Source organism: Vitis vinifera, chromosome 13 (assembly GCF_030704535.1).
Source record: "Vitis vinifera cultivar Pinot Noir 40024 chromosome 13, ASM3070453v1".
Classification (NCBI taxonomy): domain Eukaryota; kingdom Viridiplantae; phylum Streptophyta; class Magnoliopsida; order Vitales; family Vitaceae; genus Vitis; species Vitis vinifera.
This window is the reverse complement of record NC_081817.1, coordinates 23,115,620-23,127,450: the sequence shown is the minus strand read 5'-3', so window position 1 is coordinate 23,127,450 and position 11,831 is coordinate 23,115,620. Positions and strand designations below refer to the sequence as shown.

General features: G+C 28.9%; 1 protein-coding gene across 1 annotated transcript in view; it reads left to right on the top strand.

Annotated features, from left to right (window-relative positions):
* The first annotated feature begins 6,625 nt into the window (after positions 1-6,625).
* LOC100266900 (DNA-directed RNA polymerase V subunit 1) overlaps positions 6,626-11,831 on the top strand; it is a 57,762-nt gene continuing 52,556 nt past the window's right edge. The window contains exons 1-2 of the mRNA XM_059741457.1: positions 6,626-6,781; positions 6,889-6,941. The gene's annotated coding sequence lies outside the window, so the exon portion shown is untranslated. The remainder of the gene's footprint in view (positions 6,782-6,888; positions 6,942-11,831) is intronic.

Genomic DNA, 11,831 nt, shown 5'->3' with positions numbered 1-11,831 from the left:
TCTTATGTTACTTCTTTATCTGCTACTTTAAATTTTTGTAATTAGGGATGCAATTATTGTTTCAATATCATCATTTTCATTGTAATTGTTCCATCACATTTTGAAGGTTTCGATAACCTTCTTCGTCAAACCTATCCCAAAATGTTGTGTCATCATTGAGGTAGGAAGATAATTCTAGTAACTCTATAATAAGCTCAATTATAAAATCTTTTTTCTTCAGAGGTTGTAAAAGGTTTTTGAATTATAATATGTTCTAAAGGTTTATTTATCTATAGGTTTTTTTTTTGTTCCATGTTTTTAAAAAATTGTAACACGGTTCCTCTAAGGGTACTCTTACAGAATTCATAAATTTCCTGTTAATTTTCAAAATATACTATTACATTGACTGAATTTAAAGATTGCTTTTAAATTTCTATGGTTTTTTTAAAGTTTTGTGTATTGTTTATATCTAATATTGTTTTGCATTCATGCATTGGTTGCAAAGAACTAGAAGGTTCTATTTTTATTTTCCATTAAGGTCCCTTTGTTTTACTATACCTCACTATTTCAGTTTTTATATTTACAAATTCATTTTTATTTTATATTTTTGTTTTTATCATATTTACTGACTCGTTTGGAACTATTTGTGGTTTTTCTTCAACTTTTAGTTGAATAGTAATTGATTTATTATTATCTACAAGTTTTTTAATCAAATGGACTTTATAAAGTTGTTCAATTATTTGTCCATCTATATAGTTTTTACACGTTATGTTAGCAAAAATTTCTTAATCTACCTATTCTACTAATAATTTTGGGTTGCTAAATTCATTTAACATTATATTAATCAATTATGAATTCATGTGTAGATTTTTTTACTGTTTTTATGTTTAGCAAAATACCTTCCTGTATTGTAATAACAGTTACAAATTATATCTCACTATCTTAGTCCATCTCTACATTTATGTTTTTATAGTTTCCAAAAATTATACTAGCACTCCCATCTTTATTTACATATTAGACTACTAAAGGTTGGATATTTTGTTATCAGTTTATTTATTTTGGGTAACTCCCACTCTCGTCCTAATAAATAATCTACTTTTATTGGTTTTGCTTTTATCATATCTACCGCTCTACTTCCAAAGATTCTTACTACATCATCAAATTCCATAATGCATTTTAGACTTAAAGTATTAGTGGTTTTTCCTATAAATCCTATAGTTATACTAAGGTTTTTACTTTCTAATTTCATATCATAACTTTTAATATTTTTAGTTATTTTTATTTTTTCTATGAATTTTTTAAGATCTATACAAAATTGAGGTAGCCAATGACTTCATAATTTTGGTTCACATTTACTCATGCACTAGATAAAAGAGATATTCCTATTATGTTGTTTTTAGTATCTAAAAGGTTAATACCTACAAGTGGCCCAATTTCTTTACGATGAAGTCTTATTATTCCTAAATGCATATATTTATCGATTTTATTTTTGAATAATTTATGTTTTGTTTTTTGAGAGACTAAATCTAAATATACAATATTTCTTATTGAAAAAAAAAAGTATATTAGTTTAAAATTTTAGTTATTTTGGATTTTTGAACTAACTCTTTTTTGTAAGGTGTTACTTTCTTTACTGCCATTTCCAATTTTTATTCTACAAATTCTTTTACATTTTCTTTTGGGTTTATAACTTCTACTGTTTCCATCGTTTTATTGTTAAACTTTTTGGTTTGAGAGAATTTATTTTTTGTTATGTCCTAATTATTGGTTTTTCTCATAAACTAAAATTTTCAAATTGTTTTAAAAAGTTTTTCAATTTTAGTTATTCTTATGATCTCACCTTTTTAGCTATTTGTTTCAAAAGTTTATCTACTTTTTGGTTAATTTTTTATAATATTTCTTTGAGGTTTTGTTGTTCTATTTAATTTCTAACAAATTTTTATTCTTTAATTAGTCGTTCTTTAATATAATATAGGTTATTTCTTAATAAATTATGGTTTTTAAAGTCTTTCGGCTTCTTTTCTAAGCCCTAGAGTTGTATTGAAATTGGTTAAAGCCATTTGTTTATTTTTCCAAGTTTCTTCTAAATAGTTTATATTATTTTTATTTTTGTCCTTAATTTGTTTTTTATGTTATTTTAATACTATATTTGTTATTTTCAATTGACTTTCTATCAAACATTTTAAATGTTTTACCTCATGTTTTTTTAAATGAGGGTTAATAAATTTTGTAAATTGTCAATATGTCTAATAAGAAGAACTAGTATATAAATTGTCAATTTATAATTTATCTTTTAGTTAAGGTTTCTGTAGCAAAAAGTCATCCAATGATTCTTTTATAGTTGCATCATATTCACACAAATAATTAAGAGAGGTTAAATTTTTAATATTTATAGTGAAATCTTTTACATTACTCCTTAAAGTATGCGGTTTATCTTAAGTTTCACTAAATTATTTATGTTGAACACATAGCCTATTATTAAGTTATTTTACATTATTATAATCTAAATTATATATACCAATAAGATAATGAATAAAAGACATTAATTCATAACAAACTATTAGGTTAAGTTTCATAAAACATACCAATTTTTCGATAAAAACGAGTTATAGGTCAAGAGTTAAGACTAAAGACTTTAGTTATGAAATCTGATTTAAAAACAAATTTTTTTACTGTAACTTAATATTTTATTTATACTTTTATTTTTATATTTTTTTGATGTAGAATCTATGTATATTGTAGATATTGAGTAGTAAAAAATAAAATTATAATTCAAATAATTTTCATTTCCTTAAGGGTTAAAGAAAAATAAAATTAAAGAAATAATAGAAAAATCAAGGACAACAATTTCAACAACAATTCCTTACTTCAATTGATGTTGAATTCATAAATTTAGGAGAACTGGTTGGGCAAATGGAGTAAGCTGGTTTTTTTTTTTTTTTTTTTTCTCTGAAATTTTCTTTCATTTTTACAGCACGTTTTGTAGAGAAAAAAAAAATTACAAAATGACAAAAACGAGTTAATTAGGTAGTTAGCATAAGATAGATACATAGGAGACAAAGACTTAAATGTGTAGTTATAGGTATTTAAAGGGTTGGTAAGAGATGATATAAAATTTATGAAGAGATAATATAAAAAATTACAAAATTTTGACCACTTTTCTTTTTTCTTGCTTCATTTTTCTCTCACCTCTTTCCTCTTTCTTCCTTTATTCTCATGCATTACTTAAGTCAATATTACTTTATTGTAACAGATCTTCTACTGCTTCTTTAAATTTTTATAGTTAGGGACGCAGTTAGTATTTCAATAGTCACTGCTGATGTCATTGTTACATGGTATTTTAAAGGTTCTAATAACCTTCTTTGTCAAAATTATCCAAGAATGTTGCGTCATCATTGAGGTAGGAAGATAGTCATAGTAACGATAATAGTAAACTCGGTTACAAAATCTTATTCTTTAAGGTTGTAAAAGATTTTGAAACTATAATATGTTCTAATGGTTTATTTCTCCAAATAAACATGGTTTTTGTTTATGCAATAAGATTAGATAATTTATTTCAGGTTAGTCCGTGGTTATAAATTTGAAAAGCTCTTAATAGAATAAAAAATTCTAAAAATTCATTTGAACATGTCATTTCTCATTTTGGTTCTTATCGAGGGATAAATGAGTTCTTTATTATACTTCATATTATATAAACATGGTCATAAATCGATATTATTGATACATCGGTTTGAAATAAAGGTAGAATGGTTTCAAAATAAATATCAATTTGATTTTTGGTTTTAAAAAGATAAGTTATAATATTTTTTAATTTTTTCAAAAAATTAAAGGAATTTGAGATACATGATTCATAATTTTTTTTTTTTTTTTAACTCTCCAATCCATTAACTAAGGTACAAGATAAATAATTTACTTATTTACAATAGGCATATTTACACAAGTAAGATATATAACAAATAAAAAATATAGGTCATGATATGCTACATGTCCTGTTTTTATTCAAATATTTTTTGTTTTAAAATGTTTATACATAATTTATTGATTTTTAAACACTTTATTATAACAAAAATAAATAAATACAAAAGTTTCCATATTTCAACCAAGACAACAAAATCCTAATGATCTTCCTCTATTTTGTTATTTTTCTTTATTTATTTATTCATTTATTTTCATTATTTTTTCAATACCTAAAAAACACTAAACAATAAAGATTGAGTTAAGATTATGTGTAATAGTAATAAACGTTTTTAAATTAAAAAGTGTTTTTCTTTTAAATTAAGTGTTTAACAAATTTTTATGAAACACTTTTAAAATTAATTATAATTTTTTATGGAGAAACACTTGATAGGGGAAGTGGGAAAATACCTTAATAAAAATATTGTCAACTCTAAATGTTCTATTTTCTATTCATAAAAAATTTAGTAAACATGCAATTAGGGAATTAGAAAAAAAAAATAAAAGAAAAAAAAATGAAAATAATTGAATGGATAAATGATGGTAGTTGGAATTGATAAGACTTGTAAATAAAAATAATTTTGCATAATTTAATAGTATATTTTTTAGCTTTCCAATTAAAAAAAAAGAAGGAAATTTAAGAGGGTTTTAGGGTATGCTTGAGACTGTTTTTAAAATAATTTGTTTGTTCTTTATAATAAAAAAACACAGAAAACATGTTTAATAAACAAAATCTGCTTTTTGTTTTTTGTTTTATACTTTTAAAAATAAAAAACAAAGTGTTTTCAAAAAACATATTTTAATTGTTTTATGTTATTTTCACATTTTTTATAGTTATTTTAATAAATAATTATATAAATAGGTAGCATAATTAAAAATAAAAAACTAGATATAAATTTTATTTTAAAAATATATTGAAATATTTTAAGTTTTCAAACATATATTTTTTTTTATAAAAATTAGAAAATAGTTTTCAAAAACTGTTTTTTATAATTATTTTCAAAAATAGTTATCAAATAGGTACTTTTACACATTCAAATTCACATACAATTTGTCATATATACATATATATATATATATATATATATATATATATATATATATATATATATATATATATTCACATAATTCTATATGCTTATGGTTATTTATTTAAATATACCACATTTATTATATTTTACATACTGCTATGTTCTATAAACAAAACTTGATATATATATATATATATTTGTTGTATAAATAAAACTTTTAGGTATTTTAATATATTTATTGTTTTTCAATATACAATAACTGGTTTTACATTAAAAGATAATATTTTAGAGTACATTTGATATTGATTTTATGAAACATTTTTAATTTTAAAAAATATTCTAAAAAAAAATGTTTTACAAAATTTACAAAACACTTTTAAAAATCTGAAAAATCACTTATAATGTTTCTGAAAAAGTATTTACACGTAATTCTTGTAAAAATACTTTAAGAAAAAAATACTAATATGAAAAATAATACTTTAAGTAAAAACATTATCTAACAAACTCTTAATATAGTTGAAATTTTGCATTATGCTAAAATTACAATTTTCCTTTTTATTTTTTCAAAAATTATATTTTTCAATTCTAGAAAATGAACTGAAATTAATAGGAATTAAAATTTAAAATTCTAATAATTGAGTTTCCTTTCATAAAAACAATATTATAATTATTTTTTTCCTTTTATTTTTCTTGGAAGTTTTCTTAATTGTTCATGCATAATATTTTTTTATTATTGAAATTGGGTACTCATTTTCCACTCCCCGTATTCCATTTTTTAAACAATGATGTGGGTCATTGATAACTATTTTGAAAAATAATTTTTGAAAATAGTTTTTTATAAACTACTCTCTAATGTTAATGTTCGGTAGAATAAAAGTCTGTTTAAGACTTTAAATATTTTAGACCTATTTTTTTATGTTTTTAATATATTTTAAAAGTAATTTTTATAAATAATGCTTTATTTTTAATTATTTTTATGTTTATATAATTATTTTTTAAATATATTATTAAAAAAATTAAAATATATTTTATAAAAATTTTATATTTTTTATTTTAATAATAAAAATAAAAATAATTTTTGATTATCAAACATATTTTTGGATTTTTTTCTTGGATAACGAGAAATTATTACCAAACAAGGTCTAATGATCCCTTCCAAAAGCGAATTAAAATTTTTAAACCACTATTAGTATTTAAAATATTTTTAACTCATTTTTCATATTTTTAATATTTAAAAAAAATATTTTTTATATATAATGTTTTATTTTAAATTATTTTTAATGTTTATACAAATATTTTTTAAGAATAAATAAAAATAATTAAAAGATATTTTTTGAATGCCGTACTTTCTATTTTTAAAAACAAAAATTAAAAATAGTTTTTTGATTATGTGTTTTTGGATTTTTTTTTTCCCGGATAACGAAAAGCTGTTGCCAAACAAGGTCTAATGATCCTTTACACAAGCGAATTAAATTTTGTTAACTATGGTTAAGTATTTAACCCGAGAAGCGGGACAGTTGGGTTTTCGCAATGCAGTTTGAAAAATTTCCCATTTATTTTCCCACAACTTTATCAAATTCCCATTATACCATTCCCTCTCAGGCCAGCCAACGTTAGATCGAGGAAAAACACAGCGTGGTCAAAGTGGGTAGTTTCGTCATTAACCTCACCAGACCTGTACAGTTCAGCGAAAGTGAAACCCCAGTGCATGCAAAACCCATTTGTAACTCTCTGTGCTTTCTCTCTCTACCTTCTCTCTAATTTCTCTCTCTAGAAACAGCTCCGAAGAGAGGGGGAAGAGAGCAATTCATTTCCGGGTTTGTACTGCATTTCTCTCCTTGAAATCGTGGTTTCGTTTACTTTCTCTCTGTTACTGCATTTGGGTTTTTAGTTTTCAATCTGTTTTTTTGTGGGTTTAATTTAGGGTTTTTTGCACTCACATTCAGCGGCTAGAAGTGGAAACGGAGGAAATTTTTGGTAAATTTTCTCATTTTTGTCTTACTTTGTGCTTTTCATTTATTGAGGTATGTTTGGCTGCCCAGAAAGTGGAGGAAAAGCGAAGAACAGAAAATTGCTACGTTATATATGTGTTTTTATTTCTCTTGTTGCGGTTTCCTTAGAAATGGAGGAATGATTTGGGGTTTTACTTCTTTTAGCGTCCCTGGATATCTCGTGTACTTGAGTTTTGCCCCCTTTTTATTTAATTGTTGTCTTTTAATTTTTCTCCTCTATTTGCCTATCTTTTTTTTTGCTTTTCTTAGCTTGCAGGACATCTCATCCCTTGTATCTTTTAATTATTTCGTATACGATAGAATTTCGTTCCTGATTTTTTTTTTTTTTAAAAAAAAAAAATTTGTGCTGTGCTGGCTAAGGTTTTTCTCCCCAACTTCCTTTCTTAGTTCATGAATTAATCAGGGGTTTTTATCTATGGATTTTTCCCCATTGCATAGTAAACCCCCATTATTGGTTTCTTAGCGAGTTTGAATTTGAGCAATTTTTTTTTTTTTTTTGTTTGCATAAAGTTATGCTCTTCTTTATGGAGGAGAGAATTCAGGGAATGAAAGAAAAAAGGGTTTTGAAGCATCACCTTTTCATTTGCGCTCAAAGAACTCCACTCAGCTGAGCCTGAAAACATAAAGTCAAATTTCACCTTTTTATCGCCTCAATCCCTTCTGCAACTAATCATAGAATTATTGCCGGAAAAATGCAGATATTTGAGTTTACATGTTTGTCCCCATTGCAAGCAGTCAAGTTTGACATTTGTACATTTTATATTAATTTATTTTTGTTTATTTTTTATTTTTTATTAACAATAAGTAGCCCCTGATTTATTTTATTTTATTTTATTTTATTTTCAGTTAGGTTGTTTTTGATATAACTGCATCTTTATTATTGTGATGAGTGCTTACCACCAAATTTAGGGTTTGTTCAAATTATGTTGGTATGAATATTATGTTTCCCTCATTTGGGTTTATTTGACTAGAAGGTTGCAACACCATATTTCATGCATAGTTTTGTTTGTTTTGTTTTTGTTTTTGTTTTTGTGGTTCGTCTTTTTTTTTTTTTGGTTTTTGTTTTGACCGTAATCTAATTATACTGCTATTTTTGAGTCTTATAGTGAGCTTATCCCTGAGCAGAAAGTAATAATGCTTTCCATCTATCATAGTTGGAGAAAGTTCAATTTGTTTTTGTGATGTAGGAAAGCAACTGAAATTCAGTTTTGAATATTGATTTTTGTTTTTTTGGACTTGCGGAAACGGAAAACGTTAATCCACGGACCTATATCTAGTTGGCTTAGTTGAGGTGAAGTTTTCATACATAGAAAAACTGTGAACATAATTAAAATCTTATTTCTGTTTTACTCTTCAGTTTTCTTGGTCAGCAAACTGAGAGAACACTCCAGTTTGTTTTTTCCTTGTTGCTTCACTTGATTGAATGGTCCAAGTAGGAATTCTTTTGGTGCTTATGAGTTTCAATGTTGTGTGATGTAGATCATTCTTAGGTCACAAAAGAGTTACTATAGCTTTCTATTGTTGTCATTCTTCTTTGCGAGTGGTAATTGCTTTTGGTCATTATAGAACATATGGCTGCTCTGCAGATCCTGTAAATGCTATGCTTGGTTGTCGACACTACTGAGGAATAGAAATCTGAAGTTTAATATTTTCCGTCCTTCAGTTCTTAAGGAAACAAAATGCTCAACTTTACCATGATACAAGGCATAACTGAGCTCATGGTTTCAATTCCTTTGTAAAAAAAAGAAAAATCATATTTTAAAGCTTAATTTTATTTTCCTTTCCTTTTCCACTGGTTTCTCTTGAATGAAATGCAGAATTTGGATTGTGTTTTATAGAAATCCTTTTGGGTGATAGCAAAGAAGATTTTCACAAAAGTGCGTTAAGTTTAAATTATGTAAACAGTGGTTTTTCCTTACTATTATACTGTTGGAAATGTAGACTCAAAACTCTTACTCTCTTTATCCCTTTCTCTTCCTCACACTCAAATGCACAAACAGCCACACATATTTGTTCCCCCTTTTTGTGTTATTTTATGTTTCTCTGAAACACTAGGTTTAAGAAATGGGATTCAAGTATCTCATCTATTATTTGCGGATGATACGCTGGTCTTTTGCAAGGACTCCCAAGACCAAATGGCTGTTCTAAGCTGGCTTTTAATGTGGTTTGAAGCCATTTCTGGTCTGAATATTAACTTGGAAAAGAGCGAAATTCTGCCGGTGGGAAGAGTTGAGAATGCTGAGGTCTTGGCTTCTGAATTGGGCTGCAAAGTGGGTTCTCTTCCTTCCACTTACTTGGGGCTGCCTCTAGGTGCTCCTCACAAATCGGTGGTTGTGTGGGATGGTGTGAAAGAAAGGATGAGGAAGAGACTCGCTTTGTGGAAGAGGCAGTTTATTTCTAAGGGGGGGAGAATCACTCTCATTCGGAGCACTTTGGCTAGCATGCCGATTTATCTTATGTCCTTGATGCGTATTCCAAGAGTTGTAAGATTGAGGCTTGAGAAAATCCAAAGGGATTTCCTTTGGGGAGGGGGTGCGTTGGAGAAGAGGCCTCACCTTGTAAAATGGGATGTGGTTCGCTCTCATAAAATGAAGGGTGGATTGGGGATCAGAAATTTTTCTATCCTCAATAGGGCTCTGTTGTGTAAATGGAGCTGGCGCTTTGCGGCTGAAAGCGAGTCTTTTTGGAAACTTGTTATCAGCTCGAAGTATGCGGAAGAAGAAGGAGGGTGGATCTCTTGTGAGGTTGGGGAAGGCTATGGGGTGGGGTTGTGGAAGGAAATTAGAAAGGAAGGCGTTCTGTTGTTTAAAAACGCTTCCTTCACTGTAGGGGATGGTAAAAGGGTGAAATTTTGGAAGGACATTTGGTGTGGAAACACTCCCCTATGTGAGGCTTTTCCTTCTCTATTTGCCTTTGCGGTATCCCAAGATGCGTGGGTAGAGGATTGTTGGGATTATATGGGGGATGCGGGGGGATGGCATCCTTGTTTTTCTAGGTCTTTCAATGACTGGGAGCTGGAGGTGGTGGCGAGTCTCCTTTCGGTCCTTCAAGGAAAGAGGCTCAATGTTGGGATGGAGGATAGAGTGGTGTGGAATGCTTCTAAGAATGGGATTTTCTCTGTAAAATCCCTTTACAATACTCTGGATTCTGGTGGTGCAGTCCCGTTTCCGTGGAGAATCATATGGAGCCCTTGCGTGCCTACTAAGGTGGGTTTTTTTGCTTGGGAAGCTTCTTGGGGGAAGGTCCTAACCCAAGATCATCTCAAAAGGAGGGGCTGGTCTCTAGCAAACAGATGCTTCTTATGTTGTGATGATGAGGAGACAATTAACCACATCCTTATTCATTGCCCCAAGGCGAAGGTGTTGTGGAATCTTATGTTTACGATGTTTAGGGTTACTTGGGTCCTTCAGCTCACGGTTAAAGACACTCTCCTTGGCTGGTCCGATTCCTTTGTAGACAAGAAGCGTGGGAAGATTTGGCGGGCAGCCCCCCTTTGTTTATTTTGGACGATGTGGAAAGAAAGAAATAGGATAGCTTTTGATAATGAGGCTTTGTCGATCCAAAGATTGAAAACCTCCTTCGTTTGTAATCTTTTGTCTTGGACTAAGTCTTGTTTAGATGGAGAGCCCCACTCCTTAATTAATTTTGTAGATTGGTTGGGCTCTAATTGAGGGTTGGTGAGTGTATGCTTCCTTGTGCTTTTTGTTTTTGGGGCTTCTCGTGTATACTTCCTGTATGCTTCGGGTTGCCTTCTTGCTTCCCTCTTTTTAATACAATTATTCTGTGTTTACCTATCAAAAAAAAAAAGTGCTTCAAACCATGGTGATTTAGGAGAGGGAGTCCTTTCTTGTGGGCTAGATATCAAAGGGCCAGTTGTTGACTCTTTCTGGCCCAATCAATCCTTTCAAAGATGAGAAAACCTGTAGCCAATGTTGGAAACAATGTTTTTGGAGGTCTCTCTTGTGGGTTAGGGTCTGTTGGCTTTTCTTGCCATCTTTCCATTAATCCCATAAATGTGGGTCGGGCCAATAACATTACAATGAAGCTCTCTATTGGTGTAAAGGGCAAATAAGAGATAGCCTAAAGAGATTTCCAGATTCTTCGTCTTGATAGAGCAAGAAGTTATAGCCAGTGACCCTTGCCATTGGACCGAAAGTGCCTCAGGGAAAGGGGTGGTTGTCTGACAGCAATGAAGCTCTTTTGGCTGAAGTGGCTTACTACAAAGGTATTTCTTCACTTTTGTTTCTCTAATAGGGGTGAGCTTTCTTTTTCTTTTCTGCTTCTTCCTCCTTAAGAGGTTGGGCTCTTGGTCATTTAATTTTTTTTTTGATAGGTTACAAGTCTTGGCATGAGGCTTGAGCTTCAAATATTCAAAGGTTTGTAATGGGTAGGGTCCTTATAGGATTTCTATACATATTTTATAAGATATTTAAGTCTCAATATTCAACAGTTTTACTGAATTGTACTTTTGTGAGATTTTGGTATAGATTTATAAGCTTTGGTCTTGGGTTCAAGTCTAAGGTTAGAGTGCACATAGTTGATCATGAACTTAGCTATCAATTGATCCTTTAAAGGGAGAGAGAAGAAAGAGATTGAGAAGATGTAAATGAGTTGTTGGTTATTGTGATGATTGACTCATATATAATAATTAATTTCGTATTATTGATAAATAAAAGAGAAAGACCACTATGATTGATGGATGAAGAAAAAGGAGTAGACATTAACACTAATGTGGGGAATTATAAGGTAATTGGATATAATTATTATTCTTTGGATGATTCTACTAGTGATAGCAATGGTAGTGTTGAAGATTATTTGATGAAGCCATGAGAGTTGGTGATGTCAAGCGTCCTGG